Consider the following 13,134-nt stretch of genomic DNA (forward strand, 5'->3'; position numbering starts at 1 on the left):
TCTCTTCTTGACCAAAACGGTTAGTGCGTTAGTATGAGATTAGTGAGGTTTCTCAAAAGGTGGTAAGAAGGGGATAGCGGGGTTCAAGCAATCGAGTTTCTTCTATTCTTCGAGAGGCGCGTCCACGTTTAATTAGGGCCTATCGAATCCTTCCTCCTCCTCTGCTTCCCTCCTCAACGCCGTTCCGCTGGTCTCTTCCTCCTCGGTGTAGAAAGGCTTAAGCTGGGAAAGGTTGGCCACTCTCCTCCTCCGTTCGCCCACTCGAGCGAGCCGCACCACGTTGGGAGAAATGAAGTGGACGGCCCTGTAGGGGCCATCGAAATTGGGCGCCAATTTCGCCGCGAAGCCCTCCGCTGCGCTGGACAGCTTGTGCTGTCGCAGCAGAACCATCGACCCTAGCGCGGGCCTCCACTCTCGCCGACGCAGATTGTAATACCTGCTTTGGTCCTTCGACGCCTTTTGTAGATTGTTGCGGACCACTTCGAAGATTTCTTTCATCGTTGCTTTCCTTGTTGTTAAGTCGACTTCCCCCGTCGCCGACCCGGGAGTGACTTTGTCGTAGAGAGCAGACGGGAGGCGAGGCTCTCTACCCATCATCAAGAATACAGGCGTGAATCCGGTAGAATCTGCGATACTAGAGTTGATCGCTAGCGATATCTCCGGCAACAACACATCCCACGAACTCTGGTGTCCCTCGATGTACTGAGCTATCATCGTTTTTACGGTGCGATTAGTCCTCTCGGTAGGATTTTCCTGCGGGGAGTACGGGGCAGTGAACTGTAACCGCACCCCTAAGGATTCCATGAACGAACGAAAGCCTTTGCTCGCAAACTGCGCGATTGTTACAGATGAACATCTTAGGCACTCCGAATCGACCCAAAATGCGCTCTCTAAACGCCGCCTGCAGCAGCGCTGTGGTGGCCCTCCTCAGTGGCACCAGTTCCACCCACTTAGCGAACGCATCGTGGAACACAAGCAACATTGTGTTCCCACGCTTCGACCGAGGCAAGAGACCCACGAAGTCCGCGCACAGAATCGCCATGGGCTCTGCTACTTGCCTAGTCAGCATCTGACCCGCTGGCTTGTGTTGCTCACTCTTAAACTTCTGGCGTTCCTCGCATCGCCTCACATACCAGCCGCTTCCCGGAACATCCCTGGCCAGTAGTATCGCTGTGCCAGCCTCATGACCGTTTTCCTCACGCCTTGGTGCCCCGCCGTGGGAGCATCATGGCATTCCTGCAGTACTCTTTTCCGCTGGTGAGTTGGGACGCACAATTTCCAGGGAATATAGTCCTCATCGTCCGTCCGGTGGCCAAGGTTACGGTACAGCTGTCCGTTCTCCTCAACGTAATCCTTGAATTTCCCTGGATCTTCTTTGATCCTCCCGCGCATTCTTGTTATCCACTTGCAAGGGGGATTGGCCTCCATCATTCGCTGGCAGCTTTCCACAGGTTGTCGAGAGAGTGCGTCGGCCACAACATTCAATTTCCCTCGTCGATAGCGGATGTCGAACTGAAATTGTTGTAGCTCCAGTGCCCACCTCGCGATCCTCCCCGTGGGACTCTCTATCGAGTTAAGCCACTTCAACGCCAAGTGATCTGTAACCACCTCAAATCGATATCCCTCGAGATAGCACCGCATTTTCCTGATCGCCCAGACAATCGCGAGGCATTCCTTTTCTGTGGCTGAATAATTGAGCTCCGCTTTCAACATCTTCCGACTAGCGTATGCAATCACCTTCTCCTCGCCTTCGACCTCTTGCGTGAGCACCGCGCCCAAGCCGTAATCGCTAAATCGCCGAAAATTCGGGACACGCCAAAACTGTCGCGGCCGTGAGACTCTCTTTGAGCTCCTTCAATGACTCCTCCTGCTCGTCGCTCCATTCTCATTTCCGGCCCTTCTCAAGGAGTCTCGTCATTGGTTCCACCATCGACGCGAAGTTCGGCACAAATCGCCTGTACCACGACGCCATTCCCAAACACTGTCGTAACTCCTTGCGGGTCGAGGGTGCCGGAAAACGGCGGATCGCCTCGACCTTTGCGGGATCCGTGCATATCCCTTCTTCACTGATGACATGTCCGAGATAGACCAACCTTTTTCTGAAGAAACTGCATTTCTTCCGGTTTATTCGAAGGTTGGCTTTCCTCAACCGGCGGAAGACCTCCGTCAAGTTCTCCACATGCTGCGCTTTCGTGGCGCCGATCACCACGATGTCATCTAAACATGCAAAAGCGTGCGGCTCCATGTCTGGTCCTATTACTGTGTCCAGCGCTCTCTGGAACGTAGCGCCTGCTGTAAACCGAATGGCATCACTCGCCATTGAAATAATCCTCTCCCTGGCACCGTGAACGCCATGCATTCCCTGCTATCCGCCGCCATGGGAATCTGCCAGTATCCGCTCTTCAAGTCCAGGGTGGATATGTATCGTGCGTGTCTCAGCCTCTCGAGGATATGATTGATCCGCGGAACGGGGTAGGCGTCTGGGATTGAGTGGGCATTCAGCTGTCGGTAGTCCACACACATGCGCCAATCTCCAGTCTTCTTCTTTTCTAAGACGATGGGCGCACTATGCGGACTTCGCGAAGGCTCGATAGCTCCAGCTCGAATCAACTCGTCTATCTGTTCGTCGATCACTTTCCTCATAGCCGGATTCTTGGGATAATATCTTTGCTTAAGAGGCTTATCATCCCGCATCCTTATGCTATGCTCGGCGATATTTGACACTCCGTCCAGTCCCTCGAAAAGCGCCAACTCCGCTTCCAGGAACTCCTTCAGCTCGTCTTCCAGGTCCTCCGGCCACCTTGTGTCGTCGGGGGAAGACTCCGTATTCTCCTCATCCTCTTCTTGGCCTATTGAACTCCGCGGTGACTGGCTACTCCGAATTTCGCCGACGTCCTCCGCCTCCAATCCCACCAACTTAACTTCCGGGGGACGCTCCTCCGGCCCTTCCTCCAGATCCTTCGTCCTCGCTAGCTGAGGACACTTCCCGAGTTCTTCCTTTGGCGTCTTGCGACCTCTCTTCCGTTCCTGTCCGCGAATCTTTGATCGAGCAAGCGATTGTGGTCCTCCACACCGGTCGCTCTCTTTCAATATATTTTACCCGCTTTTCAGGGACGTCTCCTCGTTCGACTCCTCCTTCATCCTCATGGCGAGCGCTGCGTTGCCACAATACACCGTGGTGTCTATAGCGCACAAGAAGTCCATCCCCAGGATAAGGTGGTCCAGCATCGCCGGCATGACGAGCAGGGTCATTTTTACAGCCTTTCCTGCGAGACTCCCCACCACATTTATCCTCTTTGTTATCTCCAGCGTGGATCCATCAGCCAATCTAATCCGTGACTGCATCTCCTGGAACTCGCCTCGGATCGCCTACCGGCGCTTATGCAACTGCGTGTGGCCCCGGTGTCGATAGTGGCCGTCATCGCTCGACCCCCAATCACCACCGCCGCGACGATCCTCCCCTCCTCCACTGTAAGGGGATTCTTTGCCTCATCTTTGCTGTCTACGCGGGGCCGCCCCGCTCCAGCGAGGGGCGCCCAATCCCGTTTCCCGCGTCGTCGCGCTCGCAGCATTCCCGCATGCTTTTCCCTTTCCTTCCGCAGCGGCCGCAGGATGTCGTCTGTCCGCATTGGCATTCGCGTGCGAAATGGCCTACTTGCCCGCACCGATAGCACGCTCGTCGTATTCCTCCTCCAGACCCACCCTCCTGAGCCATCATCCGGTGGACAGCCTCTTGAGATGTCGCCGCGGACGCCATCGCCTCTCTGCAGCCTCTCTGTCCTGTTCTCTCCTCAGTCCTTGGACATTTTCGTACTCGGCTGCCATCTGCGTGAGTTGCGTCAGTGTGACAAAGTCATGACGGCTCACGTACAGCCGATAGTCCGGGGCAGCGTTCTCAAAGGCTCGATATAGCTCCTGCGCCGTGCTATATCGGGCCTGACGCATCAACAACCTGAGTTCGATCAGGTAGTCTTTGAAACTTTCTCCTTCTCTTTGATGGCGCGACCTTATTTGATCCTCCAGACGCTCGAAATACTGCGGGGGGAGGAAGAAATCCAAGAATTCCCTCCTGAAATCGGCCAACGATGAATCCCTCAACCCGCTGGTCAAGAAAAATTTCGCCGCCTTATCCACGAATACCTCGCTCATCGCCCGTGGCATCCGATCCAGCTCGATGCCGTAAGTGATCGCTCTTTCTTCCACGGTCTCCACGAAGCCTAAAGGGTCCGTTCGGCCATCGAAGGCATGCCCCATTTACGAACTTGCTCGGCGACCCCCCAGGGCGGGGACCTCTCCGACGGGATCGTGGACGCGGGGACTTGTCGACCAGTCTTCGAAGTCGTTGAAGATGCTCCATCCTCTCCAGCGTCGCCGAACTCCTTCCGCTCTTCCCGACGCCGCACCGCCGCGCTGTCCGCCATGGGCACCCTCAATTTCAGGGACTCTGTCTGAACAGGGCCTTGCTCTTGAACCTTTCGTAAATCCGGCTCCGATTTCTGGTAAGCTCGGCTGCCCATGCTTGGCGCAGCGCCTCCCAGAGTGAACTCGGATCCCTTCGCGAAACGCTTCTCGATCTCGGCCAATCTCGCTTTGGCCTCCTCCGAATAATTGTTGCTTTGTATGAATGTAGAGAGTCTTTTCCTCAGATCCTCTACTCGGCCCTCACCATCCAGGCCGAACTCTCGCGCTATTGTGATTAGCTCCTCCTTGCACCGCTGGTAAATCCACCCGACGTTCAATCCTGGGTTATGATGTTCGGCGTCTTCCATCTCAAATGTTTGTTTATTCCCCTCAGTTTATTCAAATCTTATTCCGTTACCGCTATTCTATTTATTTGTTTCTTTTCTTTTCTCCTTTTTTTTTTTTTTTTATTTGTTTATTTATTTATTTATTATTTATTAGTTTTTTATTTATATATATACATCTCCTTTTTTCGGTTATTAGACCCCCTTTTTATACCCTGAAATGGGAAATCAGGGTATAATGGTTTTGTGAAAAGTATGTAACAGGCAGAAGGAATCATCGCAGACCCCATAAAGTACATATATTCTTGATCAGGACGACGAGCTGAGTCGATATAGCCCTGTCCGTCTGTCCGTCTGTCCGTCCGTCCGTCCGTATGAGCAAAAGGATCTCAGAAGATATAAGAGCTAGAGAGCTGAAATTTGTCATGCATACTCGTGTATACCATAGTCAGTACGAGTTTGCTTTATTTTTTCGATAACTCATCTGATAACTTTTTTATCAAGAATAATCGAAAAATCGACTTGGTTTTTTCAGCCTAGTTTGAACACTTTTAAACCTGGAGACTTCAAATTTGCGTTGTATATAGAGTTAATGGACACAAAGATTTTGTAATTTACAGATTTTGGATACCACGCCCCCTTCGACCCAATTTGTAAAAAACGCATTTCAAGTACTAGAGACTTGTGTTTTGGAATGTACACACATTTTAACCATATGATTACGCTTTGAAAGTTTCATTAAGATTGTATGTCTACAAAAGAAATTATTCAACAAATAAATTGTCATAATATTGCCCACATTGCAGCGCAGCCCAAGCGCAGCCGCTGCTTACTGCGCAGTTAGCAGAGCGCGTGCTTATAAGTGAATGTGTATGTATGTGTACATAGAAGTGCAAAATGATTAGAATATCAGCCTGGAGGGTTCAGGGTATCTCCTAGACGAGCAGTCTCGACTGGAGCCTTCTTACTTGTTTTCCTTATCTTATACAATTTCGCTTACACGTACCACCTTATTGTATTTAATTTCATTTCCTCTTAATCTACCCTTTGTTCACTTTATTCTAGCTTTATTTTATTCTCTTTATTTCCTCTTAATCTATTTCGTTATTCTATTTTATTTTTATACCCTGAACCCATTGAAAATGGGAAATCAGGGTATAATGGTTTTGTGAAAAGTATGTAACAGGCAGAAGGAATCATCTCAGACCCCATAAAGTATATATATTCTTGATCAGGACGACGAGCTGAGTCGATATAGCCCTGTCCGTCTGTCCGTCCGTCCGTCCGTCCGTCTGTCCGTCCGTCCGTCCGTCCGTCCGTCCGTCCGTCCGTCCGTATGAGCAAAAGGATCTCAGAAGATATAAGAGCTAGAGAGCTGAAATTTGGCATGCATACTCGTGTATACCATAGGCAGTACAAGTTTGCTTTATTTTTTCGATAACTTGTCCGATAACTCTTTTATCGAGAATAATCGAAAAATCGACATTGTTTTTTCAGCTTAATTTGAACACTTTTGGACCTGGAGACTTCAAATTTGCGTTGTATATAAAGTTAATAGATACAAAGATTTTGTAATTTACAGATTTTGGATACCACGCCCCCTTCTCCCCCAATTTGTAAAAAACGCATTTCAAGTACTAGAGACTTGTGCTTTGGAATGTACACACATTTTAGCCATATGATTACGCTCCAAAAGCTTCATTAGGATCGTTTGTCTACAAAAGAAAGTATTCAACAAATAAATTCTCATAATATTGCCCCTACTGCAGTGCAGCCCAAGCGCAGCCGCTGCTAGCTGCGCAGTTTGCAGAGCGCGTGCTTATACGTGCATGTGTGCATAAAAGAAGTCAAGAATGATTAGAATATCAGTTTGGAGGGTTCAGGGTATCTCCTAGTCGAGCAGTCTCGACTGGAGCCTTCTTACTTGTTATTTTTATTTATATATATATATATATATGTCGTGTCAGTGCGATATTACACTGTTGAAATTGCAATTAGATATCTTGATATCGTGTTAATCGATTGATTTAGTATTGTGGTGCAATTAAAGGATGCACTGCCACTAAGAGAGAGACAACAATAGCTGTTGCTGAACGTAGTCCCGGGTGTCGCTGGGTGAGAGCGAGACGGCTAGTCATGCCGTTCGCAGCAGGGTCGCTGTGCTTTCGATGAACAAGAATATGCGACCATGATTAGAACTTTCGAGAGTAGAAGAGAAGACACACACTTGGTCAATGACTATTGAACGAGAAAGAGCATTAAGAAGAGTTTAGCGACACACATCGTTATTACGCGCAGCTATGATGGAAAACCATAATGAAACGTAACGCCCCGACATATATATATATATATATATATATATATATATATATATATATATATATATATATATATATATATATATATATCTTTATATCTACATATATATCCTAATAATCGAGTATATGTATTTGCGCTACTACTTACACTTCTTTATATACTTCTGCTCGCCTATATGCGTGCCCTTATCCCCGCATATATATGCGTATTCCCATACTTGCATGTAACTATGCGCTCGCTCTCATATATATATGTACACCTATACTCATTTATATATGCACACGCATTTATTCTCGCGCCTAAAATCGCACAGTTAACATATACATATATATATATATCCATATATATATATACATGCCCTTGAACATTATATACACCTATCCTCGTATATGTATATGCGCCCTTATACTCATTTATATATACACACACACTGATCCCCGCGCATTAAATCGCACAATTAGCCCATATATATATCCATATATTTATATATGCACTTACACATTATAAGCTGCGCCTATATGAAAGTATGTATACATATATGCGTGCACGCGTTCACTATTTTCGCACAAACTATTCTCTCCCTCTTTTTTTCTCTAAGCCAGCAATACTCACCAACATATTTGCATTTATGCGCTCCCGTCTTCATGCATCTCTACATAAGCGTGCACTTGTTCACTTTCCTATTCACTTTCCTTCTCGCTCACATATGCGCGCTCATTCGATCGTTTTCTATTCTCTCTTCTTTCGCTAATCCGCTAATACATACTTACACGCCGGCCATTACAACGGTACCGGCTAACCCACGCTACAATTTCGGCGCGCTTTTGGTACAGCACGCGCCAAAAATGTAGAATTCGCGAACTCTGGAATGTTCGCGACTTCTCGACCAAGCTACGGGGGATTTTATATGTTAAAATTTCGCAATTTTCGACCTCTAACTGTCGGCCACTAGACGCACCGAGCACCGCCTTTGTCCCTGCTCGTTCGCCACTTGTAAAGTAGTAAATTTTCAGCTGGGGACAGACTCAGTCTGCCCAGGGTACTCTCACAAGAATATTGATTTAAAATGTGAGACACCAGGGGGGGATGTTTAGTAATATGACCGGGAATAGGGAAAGAGGGGAAATTAATAAGAAACCACCACTCACGTGCATCTTTACGCAATCGAATCCTCCGCTCGCTGTCGTCCGCCCGCCGTCAGATCCTGTATCAATCTTTCGTATCTGCTTCCGCCGCTTCTCTCAATAGATCAACTTCTTCTGTTTCTGTTGCCAAATTGTCTTTATTTTCACAAGTCACTTAATATAACCACTCTTCAAAGAAACTACTCGCGCAATTTAATTTCACCACTCCTCGGCGTCCGACGGCCTTTGCTGCTCAACGCCGACTCCTCGTCGTCCGACGACCTTTGCTGCTTAACCCCGACTGACTCTCACTTTTTTCTCTCGATCGCCCAAAGCGCTCGGCATCGGCGACGCAACTCTCCGCTCAAAACTCTCCACCCACGGTTGTGTTGCCGATCGCCGATAAATCATCAGCGCTTTGGGCGGCCCTTTCAAATACAAGTTTAAACAAACACTAGTGCTGCTTAATTGATTAACTTAAACTCTAATTACTACACCTAAATCTTGGCCTTAACCTTAACGAACTAAACTTAAAAAATCTATAAATCCAATTCAACATTTAGTTAATTCAAGTCAAATTCCAAATCTATTTTCGCTTATTGACTAACTTTATATAAATCCAACTTATACTTCATATTTCGTGTTCATTAATTCAACTCAAAACCTATTTTATATAAATTCAATTTAATACTTCATATTTCGTGTTCATTAATTCAACTTAAAAAACCTATTTCTGCTTATCGACTAATATTGTGAGGCGGTGATCGGCGAGCCGCCTCACAGAGCTACTAAGATTTCTTCGTCTGTAACTAAAACAATTTGAGTACTCGTCGAGCCCTGATTTGCAGACTCGGACTCCGGGGCATGAATGGAGCTTAAACTTTCTGGAAAGAGCGTTTCCACAATCGATTTAAGCTCCAGACGATCCGTCGGCTGCACCAGTTTACCTGCGTATAGTCTTTTAACTATATGCCCTGCCCCAAGGGTCATATTCGGCTGAGTCGCACAAGTCTAGAAAGCATTCTCTTTTGCTTGCCCGAATGGCCTTCTTCAACTGACTTCTAGCTGCCTGGTAAGCTAATTGTTTTTCGAAAAACGTAGACCTACCCCGAGCCCGTTGATAGCTTCTTCTCGCCTGGATGCATTTACGTCGAATGTCACCTATTTGTGCATTCCACCAATACGTAGGCTCATGTTGTCGCGTGAACTGCTTGCGGCATAACATGCTGCTATTGCAGGCACTCTGTATTTGGGCCACCATTTGGCATGCTCTGGCCTCAGCATTACCAATTGTGCCCAGAGACTGAATGGCCTCTGAAAAAGCCGCGGCATCAAAAGTATCCAGCCGATACGATTCCCTCCACAAGGTTGACGCCCTGGCAGGTGGCTCACCTATTGTGAACAGAAGTGCCGTATGATCGCTGCCCGTGTAGCTATCGCAGTGGCTCCATGTTGCTTCCCGAACGAGGGATGAAGTGACAAAAGTAATGTCAATTACAGATCCGTATCCAGCCCGACTGAAAGTGAACTCGTGGCCAGTGTTGAGCAGTGCAACATCTAGTGTCGCGAAAATCTCCAGTAAGATACGGCCTCTGACATTTGTTGTGTGGCTACCCCATTCTAACGCCCATGAGTTAAAATTTCCTGCTATGTGAGTGGGGAGGCTCGCTGAGAAATGCTAAGTCTATACATTTTTCCCTTATGGTCTGCTCTAGAAGATCTTGGGCAGCATCACAATGATTTAAGTTAAGCTGAAGGAACCTTAACATTTCATTTTATGAGCAGCCTCGCGGTAGGATGGGCATTTGAAGCTGCCTGCTGAGTGGTCCGTCTGCTTTTCAACTTTCCGGATGCAGAGGCTACATTTTGGTGGCTTAGTGCATGTTTTCACTGTGACCCATCTCTCCACACCTGAAACAGGCGCCCTTTAGGTCACAGTCGCTGCCGCAATTCGCTGCCATATGACCGTAATCAAGGCACTTGAAACAGCGTTTAGGCTGAACGGATTCTGATTTTGGACAGCTCGAGCTCGAGTTTTGGCTTTTCCAATTGGAAGAGCAACTGTAGCTCTGGTGCTGTCCACCAAAAGCCGGTCGAAGCGACTTGATAGGAGTGAGCTATCCTTCAACTCCACCCTAATTGACTCCAATATCTCCTCTTTGCTCGCTAACTCATCTACCGCTCGGTCACCCAAGGCCTTGCCTACAGCTTCGTGCAGGGCCTCAGCACTATGCTCCGGCTTTCTGCTCAGTTGCAACAAAAGGTCCCTCTTAGCTGTCTTCCTAATGCCTTGAACGTCGCCGCTCAGATGCTTTAGATTTGGGTCGGTCTTGACTACACGAAGCATGTCCGCATAGCTGCAACCACCCACGCCTGAAATCGCGATTGCGTCACTTCTGGGTCGTTTTTGCATGGGCTTGCGTCCTTTAACGACTGTCCAGCTGTTCGGGTTTGTCTGTCGACCTACCTGATTTGAATTTTCAGCTGTAGCCCGTAGAGCCATTGGTTCTTTTGGGTTCGCTGCGCCTTTATTGGGCCTCGGCTTTTTTGAGGGTGTTTTCCTCTGATCGGTGGTAACTTCCCTCGACCGCTTGGGCGTAGTGCTACCTGAGATCGCGCTAGTGCTCGCTTTCTCCACTACTTTCTGGAGCGGCATGGTCTGCACCTCCCAGTTTTTAACCGGTCGGTCTGCACTTCGCAGTTTTTAACCGGTCGGTTGCAGAGCTTTTCGGCCGTCTTATGGAGATTGACCAGCCTAGTCAGCTCCTCTCTCATTAGGGCATTAATATGCCGCTGACCCTCAAAAAATGCAGTCAAGCCCTTTAGAATAACTCCTATTTGGGCTAACGCTTCTTTTAGTGAGTTGGGTGCCTGGCACTCAGCCACTGGGGTCTGATTACAGGTCGACGGCTGCGGCAGCGCCCTCTGTTGTTGCTGCGGTGAAAGCGAAAGTTTGCAGCTCGTCCTCCATCCTGGCATCCATTTTTTGCTCCGACTACAACGGCGTGAAGCCTGTAGTGGGCAATGGCTACTAATATAATTTGAGTTTACAGACCGCAGTATCTTAAACTCAGCTTAACTACAGCAAGAGCCCGAAAGTATGCACTACTTTTAGTAACTGCGTCTTCACTCCAGATGTTAGGTTGCTGTCTTTGCTAAGACTGAGCAACTCACCAAAGTTAGTGAGCAGCTGGTTGTCCGCTGCAATTTCCAGCACTACTAACAGTTGTTAGAGTGAATGCACCTGATTTTTATTAATTGCGCAAGTGTCACGCCTAGTGACAAAACTTTTCGCGCTTGAAAAAGAAAAGGAAAGAGAAAAGCACTGACGCCAAAACAATGACGCTATTGCACCCCTCTCTTGCACCACAGGATTCTACCACCGGGGTATTCCACGAACCGCCGCGCAGTAAGTCTTTGGTAGCTTTCGAGGTCGCTGGGTACGTTGCGCCCACAGCATACACGTTTTCTTTAGATATTTCCACTTTCGCAGGCAAAAGCTCGGAACAAGCTATAGTCAACGATGGATCACAATAACATCGACCGCACTCCACGAAAACGCAACTCGAACTCTGTATGCGTGCGTGTGTCTGTGTGTGTGTACGTGTGTCTTGTGTTGGCTGAAAGACGCGAAAAATGATTGAAATAGCTATTGCTCCAAGGGTTCAGGGGATCTCGTAGTCGAGCAGTCTCGACTAGAGCTTTCTTACTTGTTAATTTTTTAAGCTGTCAAGAAACTAACTTCGAGCAACTGATATTTAAATAATTATTCGCATATGCACACATACACGCACACACACAGACATACGTACGCACGCATAAAAACGTATTAGCTGCAGTGTTGTCTTACTATGGGAACTTAATTGCTTAATACTTTTCTTGTGGACGGACTATCTTGATGAAACTTTTATAATATGAATATAACATAGATATGCATGCATTTGCCAAAGCACAAGTCTCTAGTATTTGAAATACGCCTTTTACAAATGTGAGTGTGATGGTGTGAATTAGGGGGTGATATGCATGCATTTGCCAAAGCACAACTCTCTAGTATTTGAAATACGCCTTTTACAAATGTGAGGGTGAGAGGTGAATTACAGGTGGGGATAAATTTTGACAAAAACCGAAATCGTATAAAATGTATATAGGTATACATAAAAAAAATTTGGAGACTCTTGCTTTAAAGATGTAGGAGATATAAATTTATTACTGGTTTTCGATAATGTTTTTAATCGATAGCAAAATAACGGGGCAAGATATCGATATTTAAAGCAAAACTCGATATGCGCGTGCTATGCACGGACCTAGGAAAAAAATTTCACGTCTCTAACTCTTATATCTTCTGAGATCGACGCGTTCAAACATACGGACAGACGGACGGACGGACAGACCATACACGACATAGACACTCTTTGAGAGTTGAGCGTAAGAATTTTGTTGTTGGAATAATATTTTTTATTTCCAATGCAGTTATTAATTTACGCCTTACTCTAGATGGACTGCGAACGCGCACTCGCCATTCGCGTGGATGCACGTTGCAACTATAAGCGAGTCAGCGAGCTGGACGCTCTGTTAAATGAGCACAATGAATTGTTGAAATTATTCAAATCACACATACATACATGAGCTACAAAGTGGCAATCACGCTATTGTCATCAATCCTTATAGAACACCGGCTGGAGAGCATATACGTCGGTTCAACCACTAACCATAGAACACATAGACCGAACAAGTTGTGTAGAGCGTTTTGCACATTTTTTTTCGGGAGTTATCTCCCAGACCACTTCGTATTTGATCGGATCTTCACTTTTAGTTTCGGGCTACGAAAATATACGAACTCACAATCATTTCGCTTTATGCGCTCGACCGAGATGGTCAAATGTTGAACAAAAGGTTCCTCTATGCTCAATTTTTTTCATGGTCTCTTTCTCTCTCTCTGCTCTCTC

The sequence above is a fragment of the Drosophila mojavensis genome, unplaced genomic scaffold (genome assembly GCF_018153725.1).
Source record: "Drosophila mojavensis isolate 15081-1352.22 unplaced genomic scaffold, ASM1815372v1 contig_19, whole genome shotgun sequence".
In the NCBI taxonomy this organism is placed as follows: domain Eukaryota; kingdom Metazoa; phylum Arthropoda; class Insecta; order Diptera; family Drosophilidae; genus Drosophila; species Drosophila mojavensis.